This window comes from Dendronephthya gigantea, unplaced genomic scaffold (assembly GCF_004324835.1).
Source record: "Dendronephthya gigantea isolate DGI-Jeju-01 unplaced genomic scaffold, DenGig_1.0 000156F, whole genome shotgun sequence".
Classification (NCBI taxonomy): domain Eukaryota; kingdom Metazoa; phylum Cnidaria; class Anthozoa; order Malacalcyonacea; family Nephtheidae; genus Dendronephthya; species Dendronephthya gigantea.
In genome coordinates, this window is record NW_021163166.1 from 410,736 (window position 1) to 425,294 (window position 14,559).

Consider the following 14,559-nt stretch of genomic DNA (forward strand, 5'->3'; position numbering starts at 1 on the left):
GCATTAGTCCTACTTATTCATATAATCTATCTATGTGTGAAACTGTCGGTAGTATTGTCCTGTTTTGTAGTCATATTAACTAGTTTTTGTTTATTTAAACACGCCCCTCATGGAAACCAGCCTAGAGTTGATGGGGCTAGCGTGTTTCTTGGTTTTAAATAAAGTTTACCTACCTACCTACCCAGTAGCGTAGCCAGCCTGTCGATTTGTCCAGCTATGCTAATATTTTCGTGTTCACTGACTGTGAAAACAATGGATTTCTAAAGACATGAATAATTATAATAACTCGAAATTTACATAGCGGGACAAAATCGTCAGGCTGGCTACGCCACTGTACCTACCTACCTACCTACCTACCTACCTACCTACCTACCTACCTACCTACCTACTTACCTACCTACCTACCTACCTACCTACCTACCTACCTACCTACCTACCTACCTTCCTACCTACCTACCTACCTACCTACCTACCTACCTACCTACCTACCTACCTACCTACCTACCTATCTACCTACCTACCTACCTACCTATTCCTACCTACCTACCTACCTACCTACCTACCTACCTACCTACCTACCTACCTACCTACCTATCTACCTACCTACCTACCTACCTATATACCTATACCTACCTACTACTGTATTGATAGGCATATTTTGGCATTGGATGTTCTATTTTTTTGTGAGATACCATATTGCGGAATTTATTGAGAAACTGTGTGTTTTAATATGTTATAATATTGATAGGGGTTAAACACGAGGAATATTACAGAAAATATTGATAGGGGTTCAAGCGTGATATCCCTGCTGCATTAATAACGCTTCATTTTTAGAGATATGTCATGCTTGTTTTGCTTGAATGAAATTTTATTATTGCATGCATGCATCGCCGCATTTTTTTTTCCTCTTGTATTTTGTATTCATATCTTGCTCACTCTGTTGGAGAAGAAAGAAGTAAATAAAAGTTTGGCTAAATACGTTTCAGAAACAGTGGTTTTTTGTGGCGCAGCTGTGATTGAATACCTACAAAATTGTGTACTATTTTCCCTAATCAACAGGGCAAACAACAACATCGCAAGCCATATCTCGACTGTATCATAACAACTGTATTGTCAAATGCTTTGCCTTAGACAAGGGCCTATGGCCTAGATTCATTAAAGTGATTCTAAATTGTCGGATATCTGTTTATATAAACAAGAGCTAAAATAAATTGAGAGGTTAAAAAAAATAAAAGCTATATATGAAAATGCAAAATGCTGCGCGTGTGAGCAGGGACGGATCTTGGATTGTCAAATGAGTCACACGACTAAGGCAAAAATTGCACAAAGTCCAGGTGGAAATATTTAAACTTCAGCCAGTGGAAAAATTGGCGTCATGTGATAAGTCAACAGTCCAGTCATAAGTGATCAAGCTTCATACGCTTAGTGCAGTCACTGATTTTTGAGCCTTCAGCAAACGAGTCATTATAGCGGTAGTCCGCTTGAATTTTGCTTCATCGACCTCTTATTCCAGGGGTGGATCCAGCACTAGTGCGCTAATTTGCATTACAAAACAAAATGGCTATTTTGAGCAGTTTTCTTGTGTCATGAAAATTAGCTAGTGCACTAGTGCTCTCCACCCTTGTCTGATACTAGGAATTTTTAGAAGGAGTTTCGTTCATCTTTGCGGTGGTCTGACTCATTCGCCAAATTTAAGCTTTCCGATTGGCTGGTGAACGACAAATACTGATTTCTTATTGGTTTGCTTTATTTGACTTGAAGGAAAAATATATCCATTTCAGTATACCTCGTGTGCTCTACTGAGAGAAGGTAAAGTTTCATGTTGATGTTCATGTAAACAATACTCCTATAACTTCATAAAAACTTATATTTCCTATAATTTGCTATGTTAACTGTATATTTGAGTTTGGTTGCGTATTAGCATATACACGCATTCGCCCGTCTTCGTTAAACTGTATGTTTTTGTACAGACAACGTTGTGGGGACCTGTGCAGGTTCCACCTAAACGTTGTGGGGACTTGCTGCATTGTGGGGACCTGAGCCAAGTCCCCACAATGTTTTACCACTATTTTCTCAAAGAATAGACCAAAGAAGCTTCTGCAATGATGTTACTAATACATTAATGCATATATTTTCTTCCAATTTTTAATTTGGAAATAAAAAATAAGAAAATTAGCCAACGTACCAAACGTTGATGTAGAATTTACCGAAGTCCCCACAAAGCAATTACGCAAGTTTAGTACACACGCTGTGTAAAAAATGCACGGAGCATTGTGAGGACTTGTGCAAGAACTTTCACATTGTGGGGACTTACCCCCAGGTCCCCAGAAAGTCATTCCTACGAGTTTTTATCACACTGTAAAATATAAAATGTCACGCCATAGTACCACAGTCTCGATTTTCATTTTTCAGGAATTTTTCGTTAAAATATGTAACAGCTGAATGAAGAAATAGCTAAAATACTTCCGATGAAAAGAATAAAAATGATCCCGCAAAATAATTGTGTAAATTGCAAATCTTTTATTAATAATTTGCCTAAAAAAACGTACATCTTTTAAATTTATTTATAATGTTGGTCTTAAGTTCATGTTTATATCCTATATAAAAAAAAATTTAATATAAAGCCTAGGTCTATTAGACTTGTGTTATTGTATTTTAAGTAGGAAAATGTTGCTACCACTTTTGCTAAGTTCAAAAAAATATTCAGAAAAATATTGTCTGACTCGTTACCGTAAATTTTTAACCATTGCTTTTCCGTGGTTTGGGTTTTGTTTTGGCAATTTACCCCCCGGGACACCCCGTTTTTCTTATACGTACGTATAATATGCACCAAGCTAACCTAGTTCTCTAAAACGTTTGAACTGGGACAAACCTCTGGTTGCTTAGGTCACAAAATACTGATCAGAAGAATAACTCTTTTTTTACTTCTTTTCCGTAAGTATGATTCGTCACTAAGCAAGTACTGTAAAGAGAGGCAATCTGCCAATCGCGTATTACGAAAAAAAGCATGACTTATCTTTCTAACAGGTATTCTGTGCTTAGGTATCATCCCCCTATTATAATAAAAACTATCTACAACGATTGAACTTAAATTTTATACAAGACACGCAACTAGATTAGTTAAATCGTAATATCAGTTGGCTCATCCCGATACAATTGTAATATTATCAATTGTTAAAAATTATGACTATTCAAATGTTTTCATTTTTATGTTTTTTCACTTTCAGTTTGGTTCAAATATTGAACATGCAGATCCATCCCATGAAAGTCGTAACAATAAAAATTTGTAGCCAGCATTTAATATTAACAACATACCACTTGTATTTTTGAAGAAGAACTCCGAATCATGTTGAAATTGGCCAGATCAAATGGTTTTCTTTCTTCTTAAAAACTAAAAAAAATGCACATGCATTATACAAATGTAAAGAGGAAAATTGCATTATTTTGTGATTTAAATTTGATTTGACTTTATAGCTTCCGACACTGTTAAGCTATAACGCTGGCAAAACTAAGAAATATCCCGCTGTTGATATGAAACTGTAAATATGTTATCAAGGGGGGGCCTGGGTATATGTTTAGTCAATATACCAGGAAGAAAGAAATTCAAGGCTCCAATACTTAAGATATAAAAAACATTAAAATGTGATGGCAACTCCTCGGAGTGACTATATGGGGACCTGAGTCCAAGTTCCCACAATGTTAAAATTCTTGCACAATATAGCTACTAAACGTAAATATTTAATTTACCGAAGTCCCCACAAAGCAATTACGCAAGTTTAGAAAACACGCTGTGTAAAAAATGCACGGAGCATTGTGAGGACTTGTGCAAGAACTTTCACATTGTGGGGACTTACTGCACACTCAGGTCCCCATAAAGTCATCCCTACGAGTTTTTATCACAGTGTTAACATAAATGTCTGAGCATATTACCACAGGCTCGATTTTATATTTTTTGGAATATCTCGTTAAAATACGCGAAGTGTGTGACAGGTGAATGAAGGAATAAAATATTTCGGATGAAATGAATGAAAATGATCCCGCAAAATAATTGTGTAACGCAAATCTTTTATTGATAATTTGCCTCCAAAAACTCACGTTTCTTTAAACTTATTTATAATGTTGGTCTTAAGTTCATGCTTATATCCTTGAAGTTTCACCTCGAGGATTACGTTCCTCCCACATGAACAAAAATTTAGTAGAATTTTAGACATCATGTTAGTGCCACTTTGAAAACTAAACATAACATTTCAGTCTTCATAAGCAAAATTTCAGCACACGAAAAATTTTTAACCTCATAATAATAATACAATCTTTACTTTATTTTTTCAAATGGTAGTGTTTTCGGTCATTCAATACAACAGGATAGCGAATGCTGGAACATAGAACCTACGTCTATTTGACTTCCCATCTGATATTGTGTTCTAAGTAGCAAAACTTTGCATGTATTAGAAATGAATCGCGAAACGGGTTTATCACGTTTAACTAGTCATTTTCTCTCTTAATTGTCATGCAACTAGATTAGCCAAATCGTAATATTAGTTGGCTCATCTCGATATATTTGTAATATTATCCATTGTAAAAAATTATGACTAAATAAATATTTTCATTTTCATGTTTTTTCACTTTCGGTTTGGTTCAAACATTGAACATGCAGATCCATTCCATGAAAGTCGTAACAATAAAAATTTGTTGCCAGCATTTAATATTAACAACATACCACTTGTATTTTTGAAGAAGAACTCCGAATCATGTTGAAATTGGCCAGATCAAATGGTTTTCTTTCTTCTTAAAAACTAAAAAAAATGCACATGCATTATACAAATGTAAAGAGGAAAATTGCATTATTTTGTGATTTAAATTTGATGTGACTTTATAGCTTCCGACACTGTTAAGCTATAACGCTGGAAAAACTAAGAAATATCCCGCTGTTGATATGAAACTGTAAATATGTTATCAAGGGGGGACCTGGTTATATGTTTAGTCAATGTACCAAGAAGAAAGAAATTCAAGGCTCCAATACTTAAGATAAAAAAAAACATTAAAATGTGATGGCAACTCGTCGGAGTGACTATATGGGGACCTGAGTCCAAGTTCCCACAATGTTAAAATTCTTGCACAATATAGCTACTAAACGTAAATATTTAATTTACCGAAGTCCCCACAAAGCAATTACGCAAGTTTAGAAAACACGCTGTGTAAAAAATGCACGGAGCATTGTGAGGACTTGTGCAAGAACTTTCACATTGTGGGGACTTACTGCACACTCAGGTCCCCATAAAGTCATCCCTACGAGTTTTTATCACAGTGTTAAGATAAATGTCTAAGCATATTACCACAGGCTCGATTTTATATTTTTTGGAATATCTCGTTAAAATACGCGAAGTGTGTGACAGGTAAATAAAGGAATAAAATATTTCGGATGAAATGAATGAAAATGATCCCGCAAAATAATTGTGTAACGCAAATCTCTTATTGATAATTTGCCTCCAAAAACTCACGTTTCTTTAAACTTATTTATAATGTTGGTCTTAAGTTCATGCTTATATCCTTGAAGTTTCACCTCGAGGATTACGTTCCTCCCACATGAACAAAAATTTAGTAGAATTTTAGACATCATGTTAGTGCCACTTTGAAAACTTAACATAACATTTCAGTCTTCATAAGCAAAATTTCAGCACACGAAAAAATTTAACTTCATAATAATAATACAATCTTTACTTTATTTTTTCAAATGGTAGTGTTTTCGGTCATTCAATACAACAGGATAGCGAATGCTGGAACATAGAACCTACGTCTATTTGACTTCCCATCTGATATTGTGCTCTAAGTAGCAAAACTTTGCATGTATTAGAAATGAATCGCGAAACGGGTTTATCACGTTTAACTAGTCATTTTCTCTCTTAATTGTCATGCAACTAGATTAGCCAAATCGTAATATTAGTTGGCTCATCTCGATATATTTGTAATATTATCCATTGTAAAAAATTATGACTAATTAAATATTTTCATTTTCATGTTTTTTCACTTTCGGTTTGGTTCAAACGTTGAACATGCAGATCCATTCCATGAAAGTCGTAACAATAAAAATTCGTTGCCAGCATTTAATATTAACAACATACCACTTGTATTTTTGAAGAAGAACTCCGAATCATGTTGAAATTGGCCAGATCAAATGGTTTTCTTTCTTCTTAAAAACTAAAAAAATGCACATGCATTATACAAATGTAAAGAGGAAAATTGCATTATTTTGTGATTTAAATTTGATGTGACTTTATAGCTTTCGACACTGTTAAGCTATAACGCTGGCAAAACTAAGAAATATCCCGCTGTTGATATGAAACTGTAAATATGTTATCAAGGGGGGGCCTGGGTATATGTTTAGTCAATATACCAGGAAGAAAGAAATTCAAGGCTCCAATACTTAAGATAAAAAAAAAATTTAAATGTGATGGCAACTCGTCGGAGTGACTATATGGGGACCTGAGTCCAAGTTCCCACAATGTTAAAATTCTTGCACAATATAGCTACTAAACGTAAATATTTAATTTACCGAAGTCCCCACAAAGCAATTACGCAAGTTTAGAAAACACGCTGTGTAAAAAATGCACGGAGCATTGTGAGGACTTGTGCAAGAACTTTCACATTGTGGGGACTTACTGCACACTCAGGTCCCCATAAAGTCATCCCTACGAGTTTTTATCACAGTGTTAAGATAAATGTCTGAGCATATTACCACAGGCTCGATTTTATATTTTTTGGAATATCTCGTTAAAATACGCGAAGTGTGTGACAGGTGAATGAAGGAATAAAATATTTCGGATGAAATGAATGAAAATGATCCCGCAAAATAATTGTGTAACGCAAATCTCTTATTGATAATTTGCCTCCAAAAACTCACGTTTCTTTAAACTTATTTATAATGTTGGTCTTAAGTTCATGCTTATATCCTTGAAGTTTCACCTCGAGGATTACGTTCCTCCCACATGAACAAAAATTTAGTAGAATTTTAGACATCATGTTAGTGCCACTTTGAAAACTAAACATAACATTTCAGTCTTCATAAGCAAAATTTCAGCACACGAAAAAATTTAACTTCATAATAATAATACAATCTTTACTTTATTTTTTCAAATGGTAGTGTTTTCGGTCATTCAATACAACAGGATAGCGAATGCTGGAACATAGAACCTACGTCTATTCGACTTACCATCTGATATTGTGTTCTAAGTAGCAAAACTTTGCATGTATTAGAAATGAATCGCGAAACGGGTTTATCACGTTTAACTAGTCATTTTCTCTCTTAATTGTCATGCAACTAGATTAGCCAAATCGTAATATTAGTTGGCTCATCTCGATATATTTGTAATATTATCCATTGTAAAAAATTATGATTAATTAAATATTTTCATTTTCATGTTTTTTCACTTTCGGTTTGGTTCAAACATTGAACATGCAGATCCATTTTATGAAAGTCGTAACAATAAAAATTTATTGCCAGCATTTAATATTAACAACATACCACTTGTATTTTTGAAGAAGAATTCCGAATCATGTTGAAATTGGCCAGATCAAATGGTTTTCTTTCTTCTTAAAAACTAAAAAAATGCACATGCATTATACAAATGTAAAGAGGAAAATTGCATTATTTTGTGATTTAAATTTGATGTGACTTTATACCTTCCGACACTGTTAAGCTATAACGCTAGCAAAACTAAGAAATATCCCGCTGTTGATATGAAACTGTAAATATGTTATCAAGGGGGGACCTGGTTATATGTTTAGTCAATATACCAGGAAGAAAGAAATTCAAGGCTCCAATACTTAAGATAAAAAAAAAACATTAAAATGTGATGGCAACTCGTCGGAGTGACTATATGGGGACTTGAGTCTAAGTGCCTACAATGTGAAAATTCTTGCACAATATAGCTACTAAACGTAAATATTTAATTTACCGAAGTCCCCACAAAGCAATTACGCAAGTTTAGAAAACACGCTGTGTAAAAAATGCACGGAGCATTGTGAGGACTTGTGCAAGAACTTTCACATTGTGGGGACTTACTGCACACTCAGGTCCCCATAAAGTCATCCCTACGAGTTTTTATCACAGTGTTAAGATAAATGTCTGAGCATATTACCACAGGCTCGATTTTATATTTTTTGGAATATCTCGTTAAAATACGCGAAGTGTGTGACAGGTGAATGAAGGAATAAAATATTTCGGATGAAATGAATGAAAATGATCCCGCAAAATAATTGTGTAACGCAAATCTCTTATTGATAATTTGCCTCCAAAAACTCACGTTTCTTTAAACTTATTTATAATGTTGGTCTTAAGTTCATGCTTATATCCTTGAAGTTTCACCTCGAGGATTACGTTCCTCCCACATGAACAAAAATTTAGTAGAATTTTAGACATCATGTTAGTGCCACTTTGAAAACTTAACATAACATTTCAGTCTTCATAAGCAAAATTTCAGCACACGAAAAAATTTAACTTCATAATAATAATACAATCTTTACTTTATTTTTTCAAATGGTAGTGTTTTCGGTCATTCAATACAACAGGATAGCGAATGCTGGAACATAGAACCTACGTCTATTCGACTTCCCATCTGATATTGTGTTCTAAGTAGCAAAACTTTGCATGTATTAGAAATGAATCGCGAAACGGGTTTATCACGTTTAACTAGTCGTTTTCTCTCTTAATTGTCATGCAACTAGATTAGCCAAATCGTGATATTAGTTGGCTCATCTCGATATATTTGTAATATTATCCATTGTAAAAAATTATGACTAATCAAATATTTTCATTTTCATGTTTTTTCACTTTCGGTTTGGTTCAAACATTGAACATGCAGATCCATTCCATGAAAGTCGTAACAATAAAAATTTGTTGCCAGCATTTAATATTAACAACATACCACTTGTATTTTTGAAGAAGAACTCCGAATCATGTTGAAATTGGCCAGATCAAATGGTTTTCTTTCTTCTTAAAAACTAAAAAAAATGCACATGCATTATACAAATGTAAAGAGGAAAATTGCATGTGTTGTTTAGTTAAGCTTAAAAATGATATAAAGTCTTTACGAGTTTACTCAAAATGAATATTAAAAGCATTAAAGCACTCTTTGTTTGTGTATTATCGGGTTTCACATACACTCGTTCCCAAACAAGGAACTCGAAGTTCAATACTACACTCGGCTTCGCCTCGTGCAGTATTGAACCTCTCGTTCCTTGTTTGTGAACTCGTGCATGTAAAACGCGATAATGCACTCACAGAGTGCATTAATCCTCAAATATCATACCGTATCATATTGTATCATACCGTATCATACCATATCATACCATATCATATTGCATCATATAGTATCCTACTATATCATACCGTATCATACCGCATATCATATCGTATATTATATATATATCATATCGAATAATATAGCATCATATAGTATCATACTATATCATAATGCTTTATACTTTATCATACTGTATCATATCGTATCATATTATATGTCGTATAATATAGCATCATATAGTATCATACATATCATACCCTATCATACTGTATGATACTGTATCACATAATGGAAACTTTATTAAATGTTTTCTCATTTACATATATATACTCATGCAATTATAAATCTCGTTTAATAAGGTACTACTTGAATCACAACTAAATAATATGTTGTATATATAATAAACGACTTTAAATGACTATAACCTAAGTAAAGCATGCAAATTTTTGTACAAAGGTTTCAAAAAGGGGACGTCTAGCCTGAGCACCAGGCTTTATTTTTCGCATTTGACGTCAAGCTACAATGTTATGACCATTTTTTCAGTTTGAGTAACATTCGCAGAATACAATTATTGGGGGAAAGGGGGGAAATAAGTAATACTGGGCAGGGACAGTAAAGAACCTGGAGAAAATTATCCTTTTTGTTCATTGTAACGCCCTTGCATCGGTCCCTTGGCTTCTTTTGGTGTTTTCCCGTTCGGGAAAAAATAGACCATTTACATTATTTACGCAGTTGTAATCAACCGAGTTTACGTAACACACAACGTGGTCTAGGTTCAATTCTCTTACGTTTTACAGTCGGTATTCGGTATACTATCCTTCTATAGAGGGTGTATTCTTCCTTTAATTATCTGGACCGCTATATTTATGCTGGACCGCTATATTTATATATCAATCTCAAAAGCACTTGCAATGGTGAATATGCGGCAACTTACTTTTCCTTATTCTATTAATGTTAGTCTATATTCACATTTATCCATTATCCGATATCCGTTACACCATCCTCCTCCTTATGCTCTCGTCCCGAGGACATACTTTCAATCAAATCCGTACCTTAATAACGGATTAATGTTTTGTCTAAGTCTGGCAGCTCGAGCACGAGGAAATCCGTCAGTCTCTACTGTTTATCCGTCAATTCCGTTTTGTAGTGCAAAACGGTTTGCCCACTTTAACTGGTCGTGGTCATCACCTTCCCTCTGAAACAAAACGATAGTCCCAGCCCGTTTTAGGATTCTATAAGGCCCACCCATCTATCTCCGAACTTCCAGCCTTTCGGTCTTTTCAACATGATTGTTTCGCCCGATTCGAAAGGCCGCCAAGTAGTTGTCGTTTGATTGGGCTTTGCCAAACCATGCGTGTAATATCATAAAATGCTGACCTAACCGACTGTAAATATTCGCTCTGGTTGGATGGTGTTGTTAGCGGCCTAATTCAATTCAATTGGCAGCCTAGGTAATTGCCCAAAAACTACCTCGTATACGGAGACAAGCCTAGTGTGTCTACTAGTATAGTAAGTGAACGTGACTGAACGTGACTGAATCCAGTCACAAGTCCCAATCATCTCGCCAATTAGAAACAAAGGAGGAAAGCATAGCCTGAATTGTGCGATTTTGGCGCGTCCGTTACACTGAGGACGGTAGCTAGTAGTGCGCGTTTTCGTAGTACCCATAAAACCATATACTTCATGCATTATGATACAGTATGATATAGTATGATGCTATATTATATGATATGATATAATATTGTTATACGATACGATATGATACAGTATGATATAGTATGATGCTATATATGATATGACTATGATATAATATTATGTTACACGATACAATATGATACAGTATGATACAGTATGATATAGTATGATGCTATATGATAGAGTATGATACGGTATGATATAGTACGATACTATATGATGCAATATGATACGGTGTGATACGGTATGATACAATATGACAGGGTATGATATTGTATGATACTATATGATGCTATATTATACGATATGATATATATGATGCTATATGATACAGTATGAATAGTATGATGCTATATGATACAGTATGATACGGTATGATATTATATGATAATATATGATGCTATATGATACGATATGATATAGTATGTTGCTATATGATACAGTATGATACGGTATGATATTGTATGATACTATATGATGCTATATTATATGATATGATATAATATTATGCTGTATGATACAATATGATATAGCATGATGCTATATTATATGATATGATATAATATTATGTTATATGATACGATATGATACAGTATGATACGGTATGATACAATATGATACGGTATGATATTGTATGATACTATACGATGCTCTGCTATATTATACGATATGACATAATATGATGCTGTATGATACGATATGATACAGTATGATATAGTATGATGCTATATGATACAGTATGATACGGTATGATACAATATGATACAGTATGATATGGTATGATGCTATATGATACAGTATGATACGGTATGATATAGTATGATGCTATATGATACGATATGAAATATCCAATACTTAAAGTACAAAACATTAAAATGTGATGCCAACTCGCAGGAGTATATGGGGACTTCAGTCTAAGTCCCAACAATCTGAAAATTTGTGCACAATATACTACACATTAATGTAGAATTTAAATTCCCCACAAAGCAATTACGCAAGTTTAGTAAAAATGCACTTGCATTGTGAGGTGTTGTGCGAGAATTTTCAAATTGTGGGGACTTGTAGTCAGGTCCCGCTACTGATATAAAGATAATATATATATATATATATATATATATATATATATATATATATATATATATTATATATATATATATATATATATATATATATATATATATATATATATTTATATATATAGATAATACCATATTTCCTACTGATAAAAAAAGTCACCAAAAATGAAAAAGCATCCCATTTGGTAAAAATCCTACCCTGATCACCAGGGACATGTCGCAGCTCTCGGAAGCTTTCGTTCAATTGGATAATGCTTTTCTATGCTTTCTAAAGAATGAAAGTGTTACAAATTTAGAGCAAACTCAGTTTTATAACGATTATATATAATGATTTTATAACGAGATAACGATTTTAACTAAGTATGAAAACTCTCCTACCCTAATAAACATCCCGTTTTACTACAGATGCAAGCACGTTTTTACTATTGATGCAAGCATAATCTTAAGCCTGCAATACTATGATGACCTATGCAAAATATTAAAAATGTGTTGCCCACTTGTAGGAATGACTTTATGGGGATCTGAGCGTGTGAGAACACACAATGTGAGAATTCATGCACAAGTCCTCACAATGCTTTATACATTTTTTACACATTGCATGTACTAAACTTGTGTAATTTCATTGTGGGCACAATTTTGATCAAAGATATTGTTGTGTTAGCATAATATTTGCATGCATAATTTATCATCATGTATATAAGTACTGAACTCTTATTAAAGTCAAATTAGTAACTCAACATAGCGGCAGCGGTGGGATCACGTTCGAGGGCTTGTAAGTGAAGTAAAGAGTGGAAGAGCGATCGGTTGACGACTTAGATGCGCCACTAACAAAACTCAGGTCCCTTGGTGGCATTATAAATAGCCAGAATGGCATCTTTTCAAGTGCAATCGCGAGAAAAGTTCTCTTTCAACCCTGAAGATTGGTTGAAATGGAGATTTGAAGAAGGATTCAGAATGGCTCCTGGTCTCGAGAGAGAAAGCGAAGAAAGCCGGGTTAATACCCTGATTTATTCAATAGCGAGGCAGACGATATTGTACAATCGCTCGGTATTGCCGAAGGCGACCAAAAGAAATACGATGTAGTAAAAAAGAATTTAGAAAATTTCTTCATTATTAAGAGGAATGTAATCTTTGAGCGAGCTAAATTTAATTTGCGAAGCTAACATGAAGGAGAGACCGTTGACGTGTTTATTACAGACTTGTTCAATCTTGTAGAACATTGTAATTTCGATGTTTTACGCGAAGAACTGATCCGCGAACGTATTGTTGTAGGAATTCGTGATAAAGCGTTGGCTGGAAAAGCTACAGCTCAAAGCAGATTTAACTTTAGAAAATGCTGTGAACTTTGTTCGACAGAAAGAGACCGAAAGCAGCAAGGTTTCCTTCGAGGCGACGGTAAACAGCAAATCGACCATGTGGGCGTAAGCAAAATCAAGAAAGAATAAGGAGTTAAATGTCGGTGAGCAAGACAAAAGACACAAAAGAAAGGGAAAATGCAGTAGGTGCTTAGGGTCTATGCATCCGAAGAAAAGCTGTCCAGCAAACGAATCAAAATGTCATATGTGTTACAAGATTGGTCACTGGAAAAAAGCGTGCAAAAATACCGTAGTCAGTGAAGTCAAATATACGGGTGAGATCTAAAACGAAAAGTTGAGCTTCAATCAACTGATAAAGTACTATTAGGCCCTTGCAATTACCATCTCAATTGTTTGGGGGAATTTAATGCTAGGACAACCTCAAAGAATAATTTACCCTTGAGGAAATTTATGTCGTGAAAGATTTCAGTACACCGTTGTTAGGCAAATCAGCATGTCAATAATTGAATTTAATTGGGAAAATTAATGAGGTGGAAAATTCTAAACGACCAAAAGTAAGCGAATATAAGCAACAAATATTAGATCAATATCCCAAATTGTTTGAGGGCTTGGGAGAGCTTGAGGGGGGATATGATATAAAATTAAAAGAGTTGCCAGAACCCTTTGCTTTGAATGTGCCAAGAAAAGTACCGTTCCCCTTATTAGATAAAACAAAGAAAGAAATTGAGCGAATGTTGAAATTAGGCGTAATTTCAAAAGTAGACCAACCAACAGAATGGTGCGCCCCTATGGTAGTCATAACAAAACAAAATGGGCATGTTCGAATATGTGTTGATTTGACCAAATTAAATAGTGTGTTGAGAGAAGCGTATTCTCTCCCATCAATTGATTTCACATTACGAAATTATCAAAATGTAAGGTATTTTCAAAAATAAATGCAAATAGTGCTGTTTGGTAAAGAAAGCCTTCAGAATCCTCTTGTTTGCTAACTTCATTCACTACACCTTGGGGACGATTTTGTTTTAATAGATTGACGACTTATTGGTTAACCCCAAGAGCAGCATGACTCTAGGTTGCACTTAGTTTTACAGAGACTGCAGGAGTCAAAACTTACTTTAAACAAAGATAAATGTGCATTTAGTGTCCCCACTATTAAGGCATTAGGTCAAGTTA

At 34.3% G+C, this 14,559-nt stretch overlaps 1 long non-coding RNA gene across 1 annotated transcript; it reads right to left on the reverse strand.

The window, feature by feature from the left end:
* Positions 1-1,981: 1,981 nt before the first annotated feature.
* LOC114537303 lies at positions 1,982-12,309 on the reverse strand. The gene is made up of 6 exons (XR_003688580.1): positions 12,269-12,309; positions 8,922-8,997; positions 7,520-7,595; positions 6,120-6,195; positions 4,718-4,793; positions 1,982-3,391 (listed from the first exon to the last, which is right to left on the reverse strand). It is a non-coding gene; the product is annotated as an uncharacterized LOC114537303 (long non-coding RNA).
* Positions 12,310-14,559: the final 2,250 nt, after the last annotated feature.